The following is a 25,524-nucleotide window of genomic DNA, read 5'->3' on the forward strand; positions in this document are numbered from 1 at the left end:
ACTTTTCTAATACATACAAACAGAAACCTGGGGAATATGTGTGACAATTGGTATTAAGGGTTTGGGATAATTGTGCAAGGAAAATAAAGTTGGATTAGTCTGAGTTCATTGGTATGCACCCACTAAGCATAGATTTTTCATTAAGTGTTTCACCTCAAAAGGTTAAGAAAAGGATCTAATAGCTTATTTGGTTCAGTTGCTGAAGCATGGATTACATGGTGGCCCACATGAAATCAAGTTGAAGTGCCAGACCTGCCTTGGTGTACTGTAGAAGAAGGAATCCAAAGGTGTAGGGAAACTGGCATGGTAGAGTGGACTTAGGTTATACCCAAGACCCATGTATGGAGTGCCCAGAGAACATTTTTATGAAAATGGTGAGGAACAGATTTGTGAATGGAGCCAAGTGTCCTTGAAAACTAATATGATTGCTATTTTATATAAGTCAGATTTGACAGCGAAAACTGCTCTAAGTGAATTAAGACACCTAACTACAATGCAGCTGATTGGACCCTGTGGTGGTAGAGGCCAAGCAGCGACACTCAATTTTAAAGACAAGCTGGGCATGGTTACCATCTAATGGACAATGAAGTCAAAACAATAATCAGAATGGTCTGACTCATATGGACTTATGGCACTGGCTACTTAGTCATGGTGTCCCTAAAGAGATCTACTAAATATTTTACTTGATCTGTACAAGCAGAAGAATTTTAGGTGAAGTTAATGACAGTTTAACTCAAATTGCCAGGATAGAGAGTCACCGCCCCTCAATCATTTCCCAGATTTGGGTCAGTTTACAGACCCACAATCTCTTGAATGAAGGAGAGGCTAGGTCCCCTTGAGGAAGGACCCCGCTACACTGTCAAATATTTATACCGTTAATTTTTCTCCCAGCCTTCCCTAAAGGGATCTGTGGCCTTTTACGAGAGTGACAGTTCACTGGGGAAAAGGAAATAGTCAGACTTTTCGGGGATTAATGGTTACTAGCTTTGAACCATCACTAACACCAGGGAACCCAAAACATCTCTGTGGTCTACCAGTCAGAGTGGGGGCATATAAAGGTCAGGTTATTAAAGGAGTCTAAGCTCAGATTTGGCTCACACTGTGTCCCTGAACTCATTCTGTAGTGATTTTCCAAGTTTCAGCATACATAACTGGAATAGATACACTTAGCTACTGGCAGAACCCCCATACTGGATCACTGACAAGTGGAGTAAGAGCTATTATGATAGGAAAAGCCAAGTGGGAGCCATTAGAACTGCCCCTACCTAGGAAAATATTGAGCCAAAATCAATACCACATTCCTGGAGGGACTGTAGAGATGAATGGCACCATTAAGGAATTGAAGGATGCAGGGGTGGTGATTCCCACCCCATCTCTGTTCAACTCATCTATTTGGCCTGTGCAAAAAACAGTGGATTATAGAAAACTTAACCAGGTGGTGACTTAAGTTGCAGGTGTTGTTCCAGATGTGCTTTCATTGCTTGAGCAAATTAATACATATCCTGGTACCTGGTATGCAGCTATTGATCTGGCCAATGCCTTTTTCTTCATACCTGTTTTGAAGGACCACCAGAAGCAGTTTGTCTTCAGCTGGCAAGGCCAACAATACTCTTTTACTGTCCTACCTCAGTGGTATATCAACTCTTCAGGTCTATGTCAAAATTCAGTCTGCAGGGACCTTGACTGTCTTTCTCTTCCACAAGATGATCCATTATATTGATGACATTATGCTGATTGGACCAAGTAAGGAAGAATTTATTTATTGTTAAAACATTTGCATGTTACCCACCCCAGACCCAACCCAGTGCCATCGAGTCGATTCTGACTCATAGTGACCCTATCGGACAGAGTAGAGGTGGGAAATTAATCTGACAAAACTTCAGGTGCCTTCCACCTCAGTGAAATTTTCACGGGACCAGTGATGTGGAACATGTTGAGATATTCATTCTAAAGTGAAGGATAAGTTATTGCAACTGGCCCCTCCCACAACTAAAAAGGAAGCACAATGCCTGGTGAGTTTCTTTGGATTTTAGAGCCAACATATCCCTCATTTGGGTGTGCTACTCCAACCTATTTATCAAGTGACTCAAAACTTGCTGGTTTTGAGTGGGGCCCAGACCAAGAGAAGGCTCTGCAACAGGTTCAGGCTGCTGTGCAAGCTGCTGTGCCCTTTGGGCCAAATGATTCGGCTGATCCAATGGTGCTTGAAGTGTCAGTGGCAGATGGAGTTGCTGTTTGGAGTCTTTGGCAGGCCCCTACTGGTAAATCACAGTGCGGACCTTTAGGATTTTGGAGAAAAGCCCTGCAATCCTCTGCAAATAACTGTTTTGGCTTGTTACTGGGCCTTAGTAGAGGCTGAACACTTAACCACGGGTCACAAAGTTACCATGTGGCCTGAGTGGCCCATGATCAATGGGGTGTTGTCTGATCCACAGAGCCATAAAAGTCCATCGTGCACAGCAGCATTTCATCATTGAATGGAAGTGGTATATAAGAGATTGGGCCCGAGCAGGACCTGAAGGCACAGGTAAGTTGCATGAGGAAGTGCCCCAAATGCCCATGGTCTCCACTCGGGTCACACTATCTGCCTTCTGCCAGTTTGTACGTATGGCCTCATGTGGAATTCATTATGATCATTTGACTGAGGAAGACAAAACTGGTGCCTGGTTTACAGGTGGTTCTCTGTGATATGCAGGCACCACTTGAAAGTGGACAGTGGCGGTACTACAGCCCCTTGCTATGACCTCCCTAAAGGGCAGTGGTGATGGGAGATCCTCCCAATGAACATAACTTCAACCAATGCACCTGGTTGTCCACTTTGCTTGGAAGGCAAAGTGGCCAGAAGTATGATTATATACTGGTTCATTGACTATGGCCAATAGTCTGGCTGGGTGGTCAGGGACTTGGAAAGCACATGATTGGAAAACTGGTGACAAGGAGGTATGGGGAAGAGGTATTTGGATAGACCTTTCTGAATGGGCCAAAGAAGTGTAGATATCTGTGTCTCATGTGAATGCTCACCAAAGGGTGACCTCAGCAGAGGAAGATTTTAACAATCAGGTGGATAGGATGACATATCCTGTGGAATCCAGTTGTCTTCTTTCCCCAGCTACTCCCATCATTGCTTAATGGGCTTATGAACAAAGTGGCTGTGGTGGCAGGGATGGAGGTTAGGCATAGGCCCAGAAATATGGATTCCACTCGCCAAGGCTGACTTGACTACAGCCACTGCCGAGTGCCCAGTCTTCCAGCAGCAGAGACCAAACTGAGTCCCTGATATGGCACCATTCCTCAAGGTGATCAGCCAGCAACTTGGTGGCTGCTTCCATCAAGGAAAGGGCAGCGTTTTGTTATTATAGACACTTACTCTGGATATGGATATTCCTTCCCTGCACCCAATACTTCTACCAATATTATCATTTGTGGACTTAAAGAATATCTTATCCACCATCATGGTATCCCACACAGCATCACCTCAGATCAAGGGACTCATGTCACAGCAAAAGAAGTGGGGCAATGGGCTCATGCTCATGGAATTCACCAGTGTTATCATGTTCCCCATCATCGTGAAGCAGCTGGCTTAACAGAATGGTGGAATGGCCTTCTAAAGACACAATTGTGGCTCCTGCTAGGTGGAAATACCTCGCAGGGTTGGGGCAATGTTCTCCAGGAGGCTGTATGTGCTCTAAACCGGTGTCCAATATGTGGCTCTGTATCTCCCATAGCTAGGGTACATGATTCCAGGAATCAAGAGGTGGAAATGGGAACGGCAGCACTCACTATTACCCCTAGTGACCCACTCACAAAATTTTTCCTTCGTGTCCCTGTGACACTATGCTCTGCAGGTCTAGAAGTATTAGTTCCAAAGAAAGGAATGCTCCTAGCATGAGACACAACAATGATTTCATTGAACTGGAAGTTAAGAATGCCACCCAGTCACTCTGGGCTCCTCATGCCTCTGGATCAACAGGCATAGAAGGGAGTTTCCATATTAGCTGTTGTGACTGATCCTGATTACCAAGAGGAAATCAGATCGATATTATATAATAGAAGTATAGAAGAGTGTGTCTAGAATACAGGAGATCCCTTAGGATGTCTCTTAGTGCTACCGTGTCCGTGATTAAAGTCAATGGAAACTATAGCAACACAATTCTGACTTGACTGCTAATGGCCCAGTCTCTTCGGGAATGAAGGTTTGGGTCATGCCACGAGGCAAGGAACCACGATCAGCTGAGGTGCTTTTGAGGGTAAAGGGGATATAGAATGGATGGTGGAAGAACATAGTTCTAAATACCAGCTACAAGCACATAACAAGTTGCAGAAATGTAATTGTATGAGTATTTTTTCCTTATATGTATGCATCAAATATTTTTATTTTCTTATATAAGATGTAAAAGGGCTAGTGTGTTTTTGGTTGTATGCCTGTTAGCTGTATAATGTTAGGTGCAAATAGTATTTTATAATTGTCTTTATTTAGAGATTGTGTATGGCTGAGAAACTTGTGTACAGGTACCAAGTTCACAAGGGATGAACTGTGATCTTTAAGGTTGTGTGTCAACTCGGTTTGGGAGTTATGATGTAGTTTGACAGCTATGTAATGGTGTAATCACCTTCATAATGAGAGCTGATATAATGTAATCACATTCATGATGAGATCTGCTATGAGCACCCAATCCGTTGAAAGGGAATTTCCTTGGTGGTACAGCCTACAGGCTTTCTGGCAAAGTTCACAGGCTTTTGCTCTCTCTGAATCTATGCAGCCAAACTCTGGTTCTTGGTTATTGAACTAGCAGTTTATCTGCTGATCTTGGGATTCATCAGCCTCCACAGTCTGTGAGCCAGTGACCTGCCATTTTACATGTCGATATTGGAATTCATTGGCCTCTGCAGGCTGTGAGCCGGAGGTCTGCTATCCGACCTGCTAATCTTGGCCTTGCCAGCCTTGCAGCTATGTGAATAAGGAGAAGTCTCCAGCCTGATCCACGGACTTGGGACTTTCTAGACTCTACAGCCACGTGAGCCATTTCCTTGATATAAATCTCTCTGTCTCGCCATCAAGTCAATTCTGACGATAGAGTAGAACTACCCCACACAGTTTTCAAGGAGCCCCTGATGGATTTGAACTGCCAGCCTTTTGGTTAGCAGCCATAGCTCTTAACCACTATGCCACCAGGGTTTTCTTCTCTCTCTATGAATATATATATAATATATATATATATATGCTTCACTGGTTTTGCTTCTCTAGAGAACTCAGGCTAAGACTTACACCCACTTTTCTAATTTTTTTTTTTTTAAACTATATTGAAGAAATATATACTGGAGAAAAATTCTTAGCAGTATGCAGGGATATTCTTTTTGCCATTTTAGTATTTCATAGAACTTTATTGTGTGCATTAACTCTATTTATTCAGTTAGTTACAGTACATATTGATAGACATTTTTTCCAGTCTTTAAATGATTAGCCATAATTAGCCTTTTATATATTATTTTATTTTTCATATTTTTGTCAGTGGATCTTTGGGATATATTCTTAAAAGTGGGATTGTTAGGTCTCAGGACAACTGAAAAGATGTTGTTGGACTTTGCTGAATTCCCCTTCAAAGTGTCTTTAATATTTTCCATTTCCATCATTAATGTATGAAAGTGACTGAAATTTCCCCACTGTCTCACCCACAGAGAATGTTACCAAGCTTTTGGATTTTAGCCAATCCAATATACGACCAATGATATCTCAGGGTAATTTTAATTTCCATTTTTCTTATTATGAGCAAAGGAGAGCATTTTTTCATATTAAGGACATTTGTATTTCTATTCTCTTTGAACAGTCTGTTTTTTCTTGTTCCCATTTTTCTATATTGTGTTGAGCTTTTCCTTTTCTATTTTTAGAAGATCTTAATACATTTAGTATGTTACCTTTTATCTATAGTACAAATTATATTTTTTTCCAGTTTTTCATCTGTCCTTTGCACTTTGTATTTTTTCGTGCAATTTTTAAAACATTTTAGTATAGACAAATTTATCAATATTTCCATTATTTTTTTCTGTATCTTTGAGTTATAGTTTAGTCAGTGAATGGCAAAATTAAAAACTTCATGTTACATCACAGTAGTAGTTATCTTATCTGATTTATTCACCATTACGAGTTGCTGTGGAGTAGATTCCAGTTCATGGTGACCCCATGGTATAAGAGTATAACTGTGCTCCATAGGGTTTTGAATGGCTGCTTTCCCACAAGTACATTACCAGGTCTTTCATCCCAGGCCTTGTGCACAAACTGGGCACTTTAATTGTTTGTACCACCCACTCACCATTACTGATGCTAAAAATTAATCATTTCATTAAAAAAACAACAAACCGAGTAAATCGCCGTAGAGTTGATTCCAAGTTATGGCAACCCAACTCATGGCATCCCTGTGTGTGTCAGAGTACAGTTTTGTTTTATAGGGGTAGAGCTGTACTCTGTCGGGTTTTCATTTGCTGGCTTTTCAGAAGTAGATCACCAAGTCTTTCTTTCAGGACCCGCTGAGTGGACTCAAACTGCCAACCTTTCAGTTAGCAGTCCGGAACATTAGTGTTTACCATTTCACCACCCTGGAATGCTAATTAGTAACATTTAATCTCTCTATTGTACGTTTCCTTCTTGAGATTATTTTACGGACAAAATTTAGAATTAAATCTCTTTAAAATGGATCATATATTCTGTAAAATTATTTACAAACTAGATCTAAGACTAAGATAATTGAAAATATGTTTATCTAGCTAGGTGATGTAAACGGTTAACACACATGGCTGGTAATCTAAAGGTTTCGCAGTTTGAGGTCACTCAGAGGCTTCTGGAAAAAAAAAGTCTGGTGATCTACTTCCAAAAAACCAACCATTGAAAAATAGAGCACAGTTCTCTGACACACAGGTGGTTGTGCCAGAAGTTGGCATTGACTAGTCGGCAACTGGTTACTGGAGCTAGGATTGCTATTTTTTCTTTCCAAAATTACCTTTAACTTTGTGTTTTCATCTACTTTCAGTTTTTAAAATGTACTTACATCACTATTACAGTAAGGGTCTCACCTCTTCCTCCCAAGTCATGCCAAATCATCATCTGATCAACTGACATTTTAATGACACATGTATTCAAACAACTTTCTCTTTACTTGTTTCCCTCTTCCAGGCAATGAATGGAAATGGAAGAATAGAACTATATTTAACAAAAGTATGTACATAAATTGAGAAAAGAATTCTGATTATAAGCTCTGAGCTTAAAAAATATTTTTGTGTATTTGGTTTCATTAGAGTTATTACTATTTCATAAATGATCAGTATAATTATAATGAGATTTTGATAAATGTCAAACAAACGTGTTTATCTCTTAATGAGATGAATGAGTTTTTCCTCTATTTTGTTCATCCATGGATGAATATTGCTTGTTACTAAATGAGCCAAGGTTCAGCATCAGTTACATTCTTTTCATTTTTATAAATGTCAGCAGTGAGCAACATATTTTATATTTCAGATATATAAATAGATGAAAATAAAATAAATTCTAGCACAAATATCTCAATTCATTGAACTCATTGAGTCATATGCCAAAATTACAGTGTTTTTTGTAAAAAATTACTTTTCATGATCTATCAACTGACAATTCAGTTAGGTCCTCCTCCAATTTTCTTGAAAGCAAACATTGCAAACTACTTAAATTTTAAGGCATTTGTTACCCACTCATCAAAGTCATACCCATTCTCAACTTTTAGAAAGTCTGAAAAAGGCTTTGTCAAGACCTATCAAATACCTTTGGTAAAGGAGTCTTCCTGGAGAACATTTTATTTCATTGTTTCTTTGTTTTGCATCCTGGTGGGCGAGGGGTTTACACACGGATCAAATGCACCATAACAAGATTTAAAATGGGTGACAGTAAAGTGGAAACCCTGGTGGCGTAGTGGTTAAGTGCTACGGCTGGTACCCAAAGGGTCGGCATTTCGAGTCTGCCAGGCGTTCTTTGGAAACTCTATGGGGCAGGTTCACTCTGTCCTATAGGGTCACTACGAGTCAGAATGGACTCGAGGGCACTGGGTTTGGTTTCTGTTTTTTTGAGAGTAAAGTGGAAAAGGGTGATGTAATAGGAGGGTGGTGAGAAAAGAGCACTGACACAATCTTTTGACCAAAAGTGTTTTCCCAGGCAAATACATTTTAGCAAAGGGTATTATGAAAGGTGAGAAGTGTACTGGAAAGTGATTCCCTTAAACTGTCCATGCTTAGTTTTTCCTTGGAAAGTCTATGTTTTCCCAGAGGAACATGCCTCTCAGTTTGAAGACCACTGCTATAAATCACAACAAAGTTACGGATAGTGCCTGTCAAAGTAAAAGAAATGTTGATAGAAGAGATGCTGAAAAGTTTCAAGAAACTAATTCAGCAAACAATACTTCAAAATTGTCTAAATCATTACTCTCATGGATTTTCTGGAAGCCTGTATCTCTTCTTCCCTCAAAGGACTCCAAAATGGGTGCCAGAATCTTTTGCTCCTTTAATGACTGGTTTGCTCCAAATAGCAGTCCCTCACATGAAAAGATTCTTAAGTTTAAAAGGTCAGAACCTTCACTGAGACCTGGCACTTGCCTATAAAAATAGTGGCAAGTAGACCTCATAAAGTGTGAGAGAGAATTCACATTAATAAACATTAACTTCAGTATTAATATACTAGGTATTAGTGCCTAATATAATCTTAAAATAGCATATCATGCCTATACAGACTTATATACACCTATAATGATACATTATGTTTAATAAACTACTCAACATGCTATACATTAATGTTTAGTGGAAGTTCATACACAATCCATCCTGATTTATGGTATGTTTTTTGGCAAGCTAAATTGTGGTCTTCTTTGTGAATAATTACCACTAACTTAGATTCCTTAAATTAAAATGCAACCAGGACAGGGTTGGTAGTAAAATAACATACACACTTGCCAAAGTGTTTAAATGTTGTGGTGTTAGGTAAGATATCATAAGTCAGAAATGGCAAAAGTAATATAAAATTATGTAGATGCTATGCATGGCAAAATGTATTTTAGTCAACTCCAATATTTAATAATATTTTTATCTAAGGTTTAGACAAAATTCAAGTCTTTGAAATTTTGGGCCCAATGGCAAATGTTAATTCTTTTTTTATTTTTATTTTTCTAAAGATGAAATGATTTAAGTAGCTTATCTTAGTGTATTCAAGAGTCCATTTGTATATTTATTAACTATTTTTAATCAGAAACAGACTGGTTCCTTTAAAATACATATGACTATAAATACTAATGGAAAGTGTGCTTGGCAAGGTAACTTTGGAGCTTGCCAAACCTCGGACATCTTAGAAATGCTTGAAGATGTTATAATGAACAAAACACACTACCAGTTCATTGAACCTTCAAGTTGTGTGTCAAGAAAGTAGGCAAAATACGAAATCTGTTGTCACGCTTTCACTTAAAGCCATTTTCATGCGTTTGAACTTAGACTGAAGGTTTCACCAGTTTTCAGTTGAGCTGTGCTGTTAGTATGATTAAACCAATGGCAGATTCCAATCGGACTTGTTATCAGTTGCTTCAAATCAGTTTAAAATCATCTCTGAAACTGAATTGTACATGCATTTTTTAAAAACAATTTTCACAAAAGGCCACTGCAGCATTTAATGAGTTGTCTAAAACTTATGCTGAGGAATGAATTTTCTTACCAGTGATATATTGAAGTTTTTACATTTGAAATAAATTAGTAAGAATACAAGCCATAGGTTTTTGTTTTTGTTTTTTTGCAGGAACTTTTAGTCTTATTGTTTTGTCCCTTCTGATGGGTGCAGGACAGAGAAAGCCTCCTTTTTTGTATAAAACCCTGCTGTTCACACTGTTAAGTGTGAGCAAAACGATTAACGGCCCCTCTTTGACCTGACCCAAGAGTATTTTCTTTCAATTTCTTACCTGAAACTTATTTGTAAATAATTATTCTTTTAGATGAAGTAATATTAGCTGCATATTTTATGTATTACCCCAAACCCATTAGAGCTTATACATATATATATATATATGAAGAATTTTACTTCTAACTGAAGAACAGTGTATGTTTCATTATACATTATATGTTATGCAAAGATAGCTGGATTAGAGGGGACTCAGGAATGCATGAAAAATACTGGGTAAATATTCTGGGTTTTGTTCATTTAAACTTGGATGCCTGTGAGCTGAGATAATGAGAACTTTTCCTTGAGTTTCATTCTGATGAGTTACTAAAAGAACTCTGGCATTCAGGTGAGAAGGCAGAAGGAACCAAGATGCAAGCAAAGCCAGCAGCATGCAGTGTATTCTGACTTAGAAATATCCAAAAGGCTGGGCCATAAGGGGGAAAACCATTGGAATGCCAAGAGTGCAAATGTTTTAAGAAGACAAGAATTCTAATTAGCCTGGATGGGAAACTCAGCATGAGGGTAAATAGTTGGTTTGATGTTTAGAGTGCACTATATTGGACTGTGTCAGTAAGATTACACAATGCTATTGTGATAACACAAATGCTAAACAAATCACCCATCTCATAATTTCCTAAACAGCACTTCACAGCATTCAGAAAGGAATTTTTATTTTTTAATATTGTAGTGTTTTTCTTTGCTGGATTCCCTAATGAATTTAGCAGTCTTTATACTTAGCAGGAAATCTGGACTGATCATTTGAGGCCTGTTTTCTTTATACATTGTGGAGTACAGGTTTACATTTGGACACCTAATAAATCATGATCTACCATCCAAGAAACAGACTTAGCGCCACGTTGCTAAATCAAGGAAAGAAAAAAACAGTTTAAACTGTTGGACTGTCTTGATTCATCCTTTGACATACAGGACAATAATGAACAAAGAGGCAACATTATTAGGGGATATGCTGGACTGTATTAACGATATGTTAGTGCCCCAGTCTTATTATGTGGGGTTAATAATGGTTTTCTGTTTGAAAATGTTAAGCCCTGCCTTGTTTGTAGCTCACCAAGGAATACGAACATATGTGACGCTTTTCTATTTCAGGCAATGCCCCCACTGCTGGATAGATTGCTGTTGACAGCTTTTGACCAGAGGGAGCCATTAGATTTTGCTGGCTAGCAAACAATTACAGCTTTGATATGAGCTACAAGGTAAAGATTAAAAGGAATACCAATGCAGAAAAATATGCTAGCTCTGTGTGGTCTCTGGACTCTTCTTGTGCAAATGGAAGTTTATTTACATGTAAAAACTAACAAAAGAAAAAAATTCCAAACTTTTCAAGATCCTGACTTAAAATGGACAACACTGAGAAGAGCCCTTGTAGAAGAATGAAAACTTCATACCACTAAAAAAGAACTCAAAGAATTCATCTGAAATATGACATATATCTTTAAACTGATGTTATTAGGGAGGGGGGTTTTAAAAATAATTTTTGCATTTGAAAATGCATTGCTTTAATGCATAGGAATGTAGGCTAAGGACAAGAGTTTTATATTTAGTGATGCAATAACACATTTAGTATGACCAGGAATACATGTCAATCAATGTTCTCTTACAATAAAATGCAAGGATTGTTTGTATCATTTGGGCAATGCTGAACATAAGCTAAATTAGTAGTTTCTTAGTTTGAAACAATTGTTTGGACTAAAAAAAGAGGCACGAATTATGACAAATCTATGATTCCATGGGTCTGAAAAATATTAGAAAAATCAAATTTGAATGTTTACTAGAGTTAAAGCATACCTTTCTTTGATAAAAAGTTTGTAGTGAATCTTAAACAGGAAGGATAAAAATACTGGCTTCTCTGTGTGCGGTGTTCTATGTAGAGATTTTCACGAGTTGAAAGTAAATAATCAGTAATTTATGGTTTAAATTTTGAATTAAAAAATTTTCAATACCCTAAGACAAATGGTAGAGTGAAGTATAATAATCTCTTATAAAAAGTTCTTGGATATATGTTTGTTAATTTGACAAAGTAATATTACACCTTTTTAAAAATTTTGTTTTATATTTGTAACTGTGTGTATATTAAAATGCCATTTTTTCATCTGGATATATTTGTCAATATCCATATAATATGGATAGAGTAGAAACTGATTCATTAAACATAGTATGTTTAGTTTGATTTTAGTATGTTAGCTCCAACTGTGTAGTTTTACAATTTCAAAAGTATGCATCTTTTATAAATACAAGCCTATCTTGCTTTGGAGTAAATGGAAATATTAAATATTTCCCACACATTTTCCATTGCAAGATTTCTGAAACAACCTTACACTGTTTTGGTGTGCTTGGTACCTTCTTCAGGTAAGACCAATAGTTTGATATTTGCTGTTAAAAATATGCTCACAGTACAATTGTCATGATGCCTAAAGTAGACTTTTAATGGATTCCCTAGATCTACAGGCACTATTGAATAATTGGCATGGGACAGAAAATGTAACTTTTACAGTAATGTGGAGCCAGATAATCCTTTCCTAATCCAGTTCTGGAAGCACACCTCAATTGACCCACTTCCTCCAAATTTTAGTTTTATGCCAGGTCTGGCTGTCTGGCCTTGCAAGACTAGAAGCAGATAATCGCATTCTAAAAGGAATATTTATGGTTTGTTTTTCAAAGTGCATTTTTTTTTTACCTTCTTTGCTTCCATTTATCCTTCTGCTAAAAGGGAACAATTACGATTTAGCACATGGCTGTTGTGAGGGTTGTAAATTTGTACAGTGTCTGGCACATGGTAAATGCTCATGAAATGTTAGCTATGTTTGTGACTGTTATTGTTATTTATTTTTAATGGTCAGAGTCCTTGTTGTCATAACATTAAAATAGAAAATTATTGATTTTAAAACAAATCAAGCCTCAGTGGAAAGCTTATGAAAAACATGCTAATTAAATGTCTTTAAGCATCATTATTTTTTTTTTCCTTTCTGGGTCTCTATCTATTTGCAAGCTTTTCTCTACATAAAAAACTACAGATTTCACAGCCCTATGTAAATGAATGTTATTACAAGTAATAAATCATTAATATTATCCAAAGTAATCAAATTTGCAATAACTTACATGACATCCAATCAGTAATACCCACTGTTTCAGAATTTTTTTTTTTTTTTTTTTTTTTTTAGAGACTAGGAAGAAAGGCCAGCAATCTACTTTTTTTTTTTTTTATAATAACTTTTATTAAGCTTCAAGTGAACGTTTACAAATCCAATCAGTCTGTCACGTATAAGTTTACATACATCTCACTCCCTACTCCCACTTACTCTCCCCGTCTTGAGTCAGCCCTTTCAGTCTCTCCTTTCTTGACAATTTTGCCGGCTTCCCTCTCTCTCTATCCTCCCATCCCCCCTCCAGACAAGAGTTGCCAACACAATCTCAAGTGTACACCTGATATAATTAGCTCACTCTTCATCAGCGTCTCTCTCCCACCCGCTGACCAGTCCCTTTCATGTCTGATGAGTTGTCTTCAGGGATGGTTCCTGTCCTGTGTCAACAGAAGGTCTGGAGAGCATGGCCGCCGGGATTCCTCCAGTCTCAGTCAGACCATTAAGTTTGGTCTTCTTATGAGAATTTGGGGTCTGCATCCCACTGATCTCCTGCTCCCTCAGGGGTCCTCTGCTGAGCTCCCTGTCAGGGCAGTCATCGATTGTGGCCGGGCACCAACTAGTTCTTCTGGTCTCAGGATGATGTAGGTCTCTTGTTCATGTGGCCCTTTCTGTCTCTTGGGCTCTTAGTTGTCATGTGGGCTTGGTGTTCTTCATTTTCCTTTGCTCCAGGTGGGTTGAGACCAATTGCTGCATCTTAGATGGCTGCTTGTTAGCATTTAAGACCCCAGACGCCACATTTCAAAGTGGGATGCAGAATGATTTCATAATAGAATTATTTTGCCAATTGACTTAGAAGTCCCCGCAAACCATGTTCCCCAGACCCCCGCGCTTGCTCCGCTGAGCTTTGAAGCATTCATTTTATCCCGGAAACTTCTTTGCTTTTGGTCCAGTCCAATTGAGCTGACCTTCCATGTATTGAGTGTTGTCTGTCCCTTCACCTAAAGCAGTTCTTATCTACTGATTAATCAATAAAAAAACCCTCTCCCACCCTCCCTCCCTCCCCCCCTCGTAACCACAAAAGTATGTGTTCTTCTCAGGTTTACTATTTCTCAAGATCTTATAATAGTGGTCTTATACAGTATTTGTCCTTTTGCCTCTGACTCATTTTGCTCAGCATAATGCCTTCCAGGTTCCTCCATGTTATGAAATGTTTCAGAGATTCGTCACTGTTCTTTATCGATGCGTAGTATTCCATTGTGTGAATATACCACAATTTATTTACCCATTCATCTGTTGATGGACACCTTGGTTGCTTCCAACTTTTTGCTATTGTAAACAGAGCTGCAATAAACATGGGTGTGCATATATCTGTTTGTATGAAGGCTCTTGTATCTCTAGGGTATATTCCGAGGAGTGGGATTTCTGGGTTGTATGGTAGTTCTATTTCTAACTGTTTAAGATAACGCCAGATAGATTTCCAAAGTGGTTGTACCATTTTACATTCCCACCAGCAGTGTATGAGAGTTCCAATCTCTCCGCAGCCTCTCCAACATTTATTATTTTGTGTTTTTTGGATTAATGCCAGCCTTGCTGGTGTGAGATGGAATCTCATCGTAGTTTTAATTTGCATTTCTCTAATGGCTAATGATCGAGAGCATTTTCTCATGTATCTGTTGGCTGCCTGAATATCTTCTTTAGAGAAATGTGTGTTCATATCCTTTGCCCACTTCTTGATTGGGTTGTTTGTCTTTTTGTGGTTGAGTTTTGACAGAATCATGTAGATTTTAGAGATCAGGCGCTGGTCGGAGATGTCATAGCTGAAAATTCTTTCCCAATCTGTAGGTGGTCTTTTTACTCTTTTGGTGAAGTCTTTAGATGAGCATAGGTGTTTGATTTTTAGGAGCTCCCAGTTATCGGGTTTCTCTTCATCATTTTTGGTAATGTTTTGTATTCTGTTTATGCCTTGTATTAGGGCTCCTAGGGTTGTCCCAATTTTTTCTTCCATGATCTTTATCGTTTTAGTCTTTATGTTTAGGTCTTTGATCCACTTGGAGTTAGTTTTTGTGCATGGTGTGAGGTATGGGTCCTGTTTCATTTTTTTGCAGATGGATATCCAGTTATGCCAGCACCATTTGTTAAAAAGGCTGTCTTTTCCCCAGTTAATTGACACTGGTCCTTTGTCAAATATCAGCTGCTCATACGTGGATGGATCTATGTCTGGGTTCTCAATTCTGTTCCATTGGTCTATGTGTCTGTTGTTGTACCAATACCAGGCTGTTTTGACTACTGTGGCTGTATAATAGGTTCTGAAGTCAGGTAAGGTGAGGCCTCCCACTTTCTTCTTCTTTTTCAGTAGTGCTTTGCTTATCCGGGGCTTCTTTCCCTTCCATATGAAATTGGTGATTTGTTTCTCTATCCCCTTAAAATATGACATTGGAATTTGGATCGGAAGTGCGTTAAATGTATAGATGGCTTTTGGTAGAATAGACATTTTTACTATGTTAAGTCTTCCTATCCATGAGCAAGGTATGTTTTTCCACTTAAGTATGTCCTTTTGAATTTCTTGTAGTAGAGCTTTGTAGTTTTCTTTGTATAGGTCTTTTACATCCTTGGTAAGATTTATTCCTAAGTATCTTATCTTCTTGGGGGCTACCGTGAATGGTATTGATTTGGTTATTTCCTCTTCGGTGTTCTTTTTGTTGATGTAGAGGAATCCAAGTGATTTTTGTATGTTTATTTTATAACCTGAGACTCTGCCAAACTCTTCTATTAGTTTCAGTAGTTTTCTGGAGGATTCCTTAGGGTTTTCTGTGTATATAATCATGTCATCTGCAAATAGTGATAACTTTACTTCTTCCTTGCCAATCCGGATACCTTTTATTTCTTTGTCTAGCCTGATTGCCCTGGCTAAGACTTCCAACACGATGTTGAATAAGAGCGGTGATAAAGGGCATCCTTGTCTGGTTCCCGTTCTCAAGGGAAATGCTTTCAGGTTCTCTCCATTTAGAGTGATATTGGCTGTTGGCTTTGCATAGATGCCCTTTATTATGTTGAGGAATTTTCCTTCAATTCCTATTTTGGTAAGAGTTTTTATCATAAATGGGTGTTGGACTTTGTCAAATGCCTTTTCTGCATCAATTGATAAGATCATGTGGTTTTTGTCTTTTGTTTTATTTATGTGATGGATTACATTAATGGTTTTTCTGATATTAAACCAGCCTTGCATACCTGGTATAAATCCCACTTGATCAGGGTGAATTATTTTTTTGATGTGTTGTTGGATTCTATTGGCTAGAATTTTGTTGAGGATTTTTGCATCAATGTTCATGAGGGATATAGGTCTATAATTTTCTTTTTTTGTAATGTCTTTACCTGGTTTTGGTATCAGGGAGATGGTGGCTTCATAGAATGAGTTGGGTAGTATTCCGTCATTTTCTATGCTTTGGAATACCTTTAGTAGTAGTGGTGTTAACTCTTCTCTGAAAATTTGGTAGAACTCTGCAGTGAAGCCGTCCGGGCCAGGACTTTTTTTTGTTGGGAGTTTTTTGATTACCGTTTCAATCTCTTTTTTTGTTATGGGTCTATTTAGTTGTTCTGCTTCTGAATGTGTTAGTTTAGGTAGGTAGTGTTTTTCAAGGAATTCATCCATTTCTTCTAGGTTTTCAAATTTGTTAGAGTACAATTTTTCATAATAATCTGAAATGATTCTTTTAATTTCATTTGGTTCTGTTGTGATGTGGTCCTTCTCATTTCTTATTCGGGTTATTTGTTTCCTTTCCTGTATTTCTTTAGTCAGTCTAGCCAATGGTTTATCAATTTTGTTAATTTTTTCAAAGAACCAGCTTTTGGCTTTGTTAATTCTTTCAATTGTTTTTCTGTTCTCTAATTCATTTAGTTCAGCTCTAATTTTTATTATTTGTTTTCTTCTGGTGCCTGATGGATTCTTTTGTTGCTCACTTTCTATTTGTTCAAGTTGTAGGGACAGTTCTCTGATTTTGGCTCTTTCTTCTTTTTGTATGTGTGCATTTATTGATATAAATTGGCCTCTGAGCACTGCTTTTGCTGTGTCCCAGAGGTTTTGATAGGAAGTATTTTCATTCTCGTTGCTTTCTATGAATTTCCTTATTCCCTCCTTGATGTCTTCTATAACCCAGTCTTTTTTCAGGAGGGTATTGTTCATTTTCCAAGTATTTGATTTCTTTTCCCTCGTTCTTCTGTTATTGATCTCTAGTTTTATTGCCTTGTGGTCTGAGAAGATGCTTTGTAATATTTCGATGTTTTGGACTCTGCAAAGGTTTGTTTTATGACCTAATATGTGGTCTATTCTAGAGAATGTTCCATGTGCGCTAGAAAAAAAAGTATATTTTGCAGCAGTTGGGTGGAGAGTTCTGTATAAGTCAATGAGGTCAAGTTGGTTGATTGTTGTAATTAGATCTTCCGTGTCTCTGTTGAGCTTCTTACTGGATGTCCTGTCCTTCTCCGAAAGGGGTGTGTTGAAGTCTCCTACTATAATTGTGGAGGTATCTATCTCGCTTTTCAGTTCTGTTAAAATTTGATTTATATATCTTGCAGCCCTGTCATTGGGTGCGTAAATATTTAATATGGTTATGTCTTCCTGATCAATTGTCCCTTTTATCATTATATAGTGTCCTTCTTTATCCTTTGTGGTGGATTTAAGTCTAAAGTCTATTTTGTCAGAAATTAATATTGCTACTCCTCTTCTTTTTTGCTTATTGTTTGCTTGATATACTTTTTTCCATCCTTTGAGTTTTAGTTTGTTTGTGTCTCTAAGTCTAAGGTGTGTCTCTTGTAGGCAGCATATAGATGGATCGTGTTTCTTTATCCAGTCTGTGACTCTCTGTCTCTTTATTGGTGCATTTAGTCCATTTACATTCAGGGTAATTATAGATAAATAAGTTTTTAGTGCTGTCATTTTGATGCCTTTTTATGTGTGTTGTTGACAATTTCATTTTTCCACATACTTTTTTGTGCTGAGGCGTTTTTCTTAGTAAATTGTGAGATCCTCACTTTCATAGTGTTTGACTTTATGTTAGTTGAGTTGTTACGTTTTTCTTGGTTTTTGTCTTGAGTTATAGAGTTGTTATACCTTTTTGTGGTTACCTCATTATATACCCCTATTTTTCTAAGTAAAAACCTAACTTGTATTGTTCTATATCGCCTTGTATCACTCTCCATATGGCAGTTCAATGCCTCCTGTATTTAGTCCCTCTTTTTGATTATTGTGATCTTTTACCTATTGACTTCCATGATTCCCTGTTATGTGTATTTTTTTTTTAATTAATCTTAATTTGTTTGTTTTTGTGATTTCCCTATTTGAGTTGATATCAGGACGTTCTGTTTTGTGACCTTGTGTTGTGCTGATACCTGATATTATTGGTTCTCTGACCAAACAATATCCTTTAGTATTTCTTGTAGCTTTGGTTTGGTTTTTGCAAATTCTCTAAACTTGTGTTTGTCTGTAAATATCTTAATTTCGCCTTCATATTTCAGAGAGAGTTTTGCTGGATATATGATCCTTGGTTGGCAGTTCTTCTCCTTCAGTGTTCTGTATATGTCGTCCCATTCCCTTCTTGCCTGCATGGTTTCTGCTGAGTAGTCAGAACATATTCTTATTGATTCTCCCTTGAAGGAAACCTTTCTTTTCTCCCTGGCTGCTTTTAAAATTTTCTGTTTATCTTTGGTTTTGGTGAGTTTGATGATAATATGTCTTGGTGTTTTTCTTTTTGGATCAATCTTAAATGGGGTTCGATGAGCATCTTGGATAGATATCCTTTCGTCTTTCATGATGTCAGGGAAGTTTTCTGTCAGAAGTTCTTCAACTATTTTCTCTGTGTTTTCTGTCCCCCCTCCCTGTTCTGGGACTCCAATCACCCGCAGGTTATCCTTCTTGATAGAGTCCCACATAATTCTTAGGGTTTCTTCATTTTTTTAAATTCTTTTATCTGATTTTTTTTTCAGCTATGTTGGTGTTGATTCCCTGGTCCTCCACATGTCCCAGTCTGCATTCTAATTGCTCGAGTCTGCTCCTCTGACTTCCTAGTGTGTTGTCTAATTCTGTTATTTTATTGTTAATCTTTTGGATTTCTACATGTTGTCTCTCTATGGATTCTTGCAACTTATTAATTTTTCCAGTATGTTCTTGAATAATTTTTTTGAGTTCTTCAACAGTTTTATCAGTGTGTTCCTTGGCTTTTTCTGCAGATATCCTAATTTCATTTGTGATATCATTAAGCATTCTGTAAATTAGTTTTTTATATTCTGTATCTGATAATTCCAAAATTGTATCTTCATTTGGGAAAGATTTTGATTCTTTTGTTTGGGGAGTTGGAGAAGCTGTCACGGTCTGCTTCTTTAAGTGGTTTGATATGGATTGTTGTCTCCGAGCCATCACTGGGAAACTAGTTTTTCCAGAAAATCCGCTAAAAAAAAACTGCAGTCAGATCCCTATCAGAGTTCTCCCTCTGGCTCAGGCTATTCAGATGTTAATGAAGCCGCCTGGGGAGGGTGGGGGAGGGAACAGAGAGATAGGAGAGTAGCACCTCAGAATATAGCCAGAGTTGCTTGTCTTGCTTGGAATGACTCTTATATCTGAGATTCCCGCAGGCGCGTCGCCTATGTGTGCTGTCTGTGTGGAGATTGCCCCCGGGGGGTCTGGCCCGCTGGAGTCACGGTCAGATCCTCCGCTTCCAGCCCCACGCCCAGCGTCAAGGCTCCCCTACTGGGACGGTGCACTCTCGACTCCAAAATCAGTCGCTGCCTCCCGGGGACTTCTCGTCCCTCCAGCCGCGTGGCCGTGCCGCCCCCGTGAACCAGGTGGGCCCCCTCCCGGGGTTAGTTCAGATGGGTGGAGTAGCTCCCCGTGCTTGTGCCGCGACCGAGTGTCCCGGCTGGAACGCTGTTCTCCCCGCTCCAATACCAGTCGCTGCCTCCCGGGGACTTCTCCTACCGGCTGCGTCCCACGCCGCCCGCGCGACCCGGATGGTCACCTTCCCGGGGTTAGTTCAGGGGGTGGAGCAACTCTCCGTGTTTATGGCGTACCTGCGTGCAGTCCAAATCCCTGTGGGACGGTTCCCCGGCTCGGATGCTACTCTTTCTGCTCCAAGATCAGTCACTGCCTCCCGGGGACTTCTCCTAACGGCTGCGTCCCACGCCGCCCGTGGAACCGGCTAGTCCCCCTCCCGGGGTTAGTTCAGGGGGGTGGAGCAGGTCTCTGTGCTTGTGCCGTACCTGACTGGTATGCTGGCTCCAGGCTCTGGAAACAATCGCTGCTTCCCCGTATTAGTTCGTTCTCCGTCTCTAAATCTGTGTTTGTTGTTCAGGGTTCGTAGATTGTTATGTATGTGATCGATTCACTTGTTTTTCCGTGTCTTTGTTGTAAGAGGGATCCGAGGTAGCGTCTGCCTAGTCCGCCATCTTGGCTCCGCCCTCTGTTTCAGAATTTTGATGTTAAAAAAAAATAACACACATACATCTAAAGAAGAATCTAAATTATTTGAAACTGGATACACAAAACACTCAGAAACTGTAAGGAGAATGATTGATTTTGAAAGCAATGGAAGTGTTAGACATAATTACATATTCCCATTTTAAAGGATACAGAAAGAGGAAAAAATAAACATTGCATTGAACTGACCCGTGTATGCTGGTTTTGTATGTGTTCTATGCATTTAAAAATATCTTTTCATTTTGGTTTCTAAATTTTTCATCTCTCTTTTGCTTCCGACTCTGAATCTAACCTGTTCCTTCTCCAGTTTCCCTCCTCTCTCTAAACAGTACAAACAGCGGTATTTATTAAAACTCTAAAAATATTCACAATAAGAAGGTATAAAAAAAGAAAAAGGAAATGGATTAATGTTAGGAAGGCAAGTTGCAAAAGAAGAATAAAGAAATTTGAATAGTCAGTAAACGTGGAAAAAAGTTCACAAGTCAAGTCAGAAGTCTGACAGCCATGGTTAAACACTTCTATTCCCATCATCACAAAGCCACGATGATTCTACTTCAAACTATTTCTTAAATTGGTCCTCTTTGTCTACGTTACCATCATTTTTTTACCTGAACAATAGCAATAACGAGCCCTGCTAGCACAGTGGTTAACAGCTATAACTACTAACCAAAAGGTCGGCAGTTTGAATCCACCAGCTGCTCCTTGGTAACCCTGTGGGGCAGTTCTACTGTGTCCTATAGGGTCACTATGAGTTGGAATTGACTCCAGAGTAATGGGTTTAGTTATTTTAATGTCTTCTTGGAGTTCCTGGGTGGTACAAATAGTTAAGAACTCAACTACTAACTGAAAGGTTGGTGGTTTGAACCCACCCAGAGGCCCCTTGGAAGAAAGATCTGGCAATCTGCTTTTGTTAAGATTACAGCCAATAAAACCCTATGGAACTGGTCTGCTCTGTAACATGTGGGCTAGCCATGAGTCAGAATGGACTTGATCTCATTGGATTTTTATTTGTTTGTTTTAGTCCCTTCTTGCCCCCTTTAAACAATTCTTCTCATAAAAGAATGGAATCTTAAAAGGCAAACCTGGACTCCTGGGGGGCGGAGCCAAGATGGCGGACTAGGCAGATGCTACCTCGGATCCCTCTTACAACAAAGACACGGAAAAACAAGTGAATCAATCACATACATAACAATCTACAAACCCTGAACAACAAACACAGATTTAGAGACGGAGAACGAACTAATACGGGGAAGCAGCGATTGTTTCCAGAGCCTGGAGCCAGCGTACCAGTCAGGTACAGCACAAGCACAGACAGCTGCTCCACCCCCCTGAACTAACCCCGGGAGGGGGACCAGCCGGTTCCACGGGCGGCATGGGACGCAGCCGGTAGGAGAAATCCCCGGGAGGCAGTGACTGGTCTTGGAGCAGAAAGAGCAGCGTCCGAGCTGGGGAACCGTCCCACAGGGATTTGGACTGGATGTAGGTACGGCATAAACACGGAGAGTTGCTCCACCCCCCTGAACTAACCCTGGGAAGGGGACTAGCCGGGTCGCGCGGGCGGTGTGGGACTCAGCTGGTAGGAGAAGTCCCCGGGAGGCAGCGACTGGTATTGGAGTGGGGAGAACAGCATCCCAGCCGGGACACTCGGTCACGGCACAAGCACGGGGAGCTGCTCCATCCATCTGAACTAACCCCAGGAGGAGGCCCAACTGGTTCTCGGAGGCGGCACGGCCATGCGGCTGGAGGGACGAGAAGTCCCCGGGAGGCAGCGACTGATTTTGGAGTCGAGAGTGCACCATCCCAGTAGGGGAGCCTTGACGCTGGGCGTGGGGCTGGAAGCGGAGGATCTGACCGTGACTCCAACGGGCCAGACCCCCCGGGGGCAATCTCCACACAGCCAACACACATAGGCGACGCGCCCGCGGGAATCTCAGATATAATAGTCATTCCAAGCAAGACAAGCAACTCTGGCTATATTCTGAGGTGCTACTCTCCTATCTCTCTGTTCCCTCCCCCACCCTCCCCAGGCGGCTTCATTAACATCTGAATAGCCTGAGCCAGAGAGAGAACTCTGATAGGGATCTGACTGCATTTTTTTTTTAGCAGATTTTCTGGAAAAACTAGTTTCCCAGTGATGGCTCGGAGACAACAATCCATATCAAACCACTTAAAGAAGCAGACCGTGACAGCTTCTCCAACCCCCCAAACAAAAGAATCAAAATCTTTCCCAAATGAAGATACAATCTTGGAATTATCAGATACAGAATATAAAAAACTAATTTACAGAATGCTTAATGATATCACAAATGAAATTAGGATATCTGCAGAAAAAGCCAAGGAACACACTGATAAAACTGTTGAAGAACTCAAAAAGATTATTCAAGAACATAGTGTAAAAATTAATAAGTTGCAAGAATCCATAGACAGACAAGATGTAGAAATCCAAAAGATTAACAATAAAATTGCAGAATTAGACAAGCACTAGGAAGTCAGAGGAGCAGACTCAAGCAATTAGAATGCAGACTGGGACATCTGGAGGACCAGGGAATCAACACCAACACAGCTGAAAAAAAAATCAGATAAAAGAATTAAAAAAAATGAAGAAACCCTAAGAATTATGTGGGACTCTATCAAGAAGGATAACCTGCGGGTGATTGGAGTCCCAGAACAGGGAGGGGGGAGAGAAAACACAGAGAAAATAGTTGAAGAACTCCTGACAGAAAACTTCCCTGACATCATGAAAGACAAAAGGATATCTATCCAAGATGCTCATCGAACCCCATTTAAGATTGATCCAAAAAGAAAAACACCAAGACATATTATCATCAAACTCACCAAAACCAAAGATGAAGAGAAAATTTCAAAAGCAGCCAGGGAGAAAAGAAAGGTTTCCTTCAAGGGAGAATCAATAAGAATATGTTCTGACTACTCAGCAGAAACCATGCAAGCAAGAAGGGAATGGGACGACATATACAGAACACTGAAGGAGAAAAACTGCCAGCCAAGGATCATATATCCAGCAAAACTCTCTCTGAAATATGAAGGCGAAATTAAGATATTTACAGACAAACACAAGTTTAGAGAATTTGCAAAAACCAAACCAAAGCTACAAGAAATACTAAAGGATATTGTTTGGTCAGAGAACCAATAATATCAGGTATCAGCACAACACAAGGTCACAAAACAGAACGTCCTGATATCAACTCAAATAGGGAAATCACAAAAACAAACAAATTAAGATTAATTAAAAAAAAAAATACACATAACAGGGAACCATGGAAGTCAATAGGTAAAAGATCACAATAATCAAAAAGAGGGACTAAATACAGGAGGCACTGAACTGCCAGATGGAGAGTAATACAAGGCAATATGGAACAATACAAGTTAGGTTTTTACTTAGAAAAATAGGGGTAAATAATAAGGTAACCACAAAAAGGTATAACAACTCTATAACTCAAGATAAAAACCAAGAAAAACGTAACGACTCAACTAACATAAAGTCAAGCACTATGAAAATGAGGATCTCACAATTTACTAAGAAAAACGCCTCAGCACAAAAAAGTATGTGGAAAAATGAAATTGTCAACAACACACATAAAAAGGCATCAAAATGACAGCACTAAAAACTTATTTATCTATAATTACCCTGAATGTAAATGGACTAAATGCACCAATAAAGAGACAGAGAGTCACAGACTGGATAAAGAAACACGATCCATCTATATGCTGCCTACAAGAGACACACCTTAGACTTAGAGACACAAACAAACTAAAACTCAAAGGATGGAAAAAAGTATATCAAGCAAACAATAAGCAAAAAAGAAGAGGAGTAGCAATATTAATTTCTGACAAAATAGACTTTAGACTTAAATCCACCACAAAGGATAAAGAAGGACACTATATAATGATAAAAGGGACAATTGATCAGGAAGACATAACCATATTAAATATTTATGCACCCAATGACAGGGCTGCAAGATACATAAATCAAATTTTAACAGAATTGAAAAGCGAGATAGATACCTCCACAATTATAGTAGGAGACTTCAACACACCACTTTTGGAGAAGGACAGGACATCCAGTAAGAAGCTCAACAGAGACACAGAAGATCTAATTACAACAATCAACCAACTTGACCTCATTGACTTATACAGAACTCTCCACCCAACTGCTGCAAAGTATACTTTTTTTCCTAGCGCACATGGAACATTCTCTAGAATAGACCACATATTAGGTCATAAAACAAACCTTTGCAGAGTCCAAAACATCGAAATATTACAAAGCATCTTCTCAGACCACAAGGCAATAAAACTAGAGATCAATAACAGAAAAACGAGGGAAAAGAAATCAAATACTTGGAAAATGAACAATACCCTCCTGAAGAAAGACTGGGTTATACAAGACATCAAGGAGGGAATAAGGAAATTCATACAAAGCAACGAGAATGAAAATACTTCCTATCAAAACCTCTGCGACACAGCAAAAGCAGTGCTCAGAGGCCAATTTATATCAATAAATGCACACATACAAAAAGAAGAAAGAGCCAAAAGCAGAGAACTGTCCCTACAACTTGAACAAATAGAAACTGAGCAACAAAAGAATCCATCAGGCACCAGAAGAAAACAAATAATAAAAATTAGAGCTGAACTAAATGAATTAGAGAACAGAAAAACAATTGAAAGAATTAACAAAGCCAAAAGCTGGTTCTTTGAAAAAAATAACAAAATTGATAAACCATTGGCTAGACTGACTAAAGAAAAACAGGAAAGGAAACAAATAACCCGAATAAGAAATGAGAAGGACCACATCACAACAGAACCAAATGAAATTAAAAGAATCATTTCAGATTATTATGAAAAATTGTACTCTAACAAATTTGAAAACCTAGAAGAAATGGATGAATTCTTGGAAAAACACTACCTACCTAAACTAACACATTCAGAAGTAGAACAACTAAATAGACCCATAACAAAAAAAGAGATTGAAAGGGTAATTAAAAAACTCCCAACAAAAAAAAAACCCTGGC

This window comes from Elephas maximus, chromosome 8 (genome assembly GCF_024166365.1).
Source record: "Elephas maximus indicus isolate mEleMax1 chromosome 8, mEleMax1 primary haplotype, whole genome shotgun sequence".
Lineage (NCBI taxonomy): Eukaryota > Metazoa > Chordata > Mammalia > Proboscidea > Elephantidae > Elephas > Elephas maximus.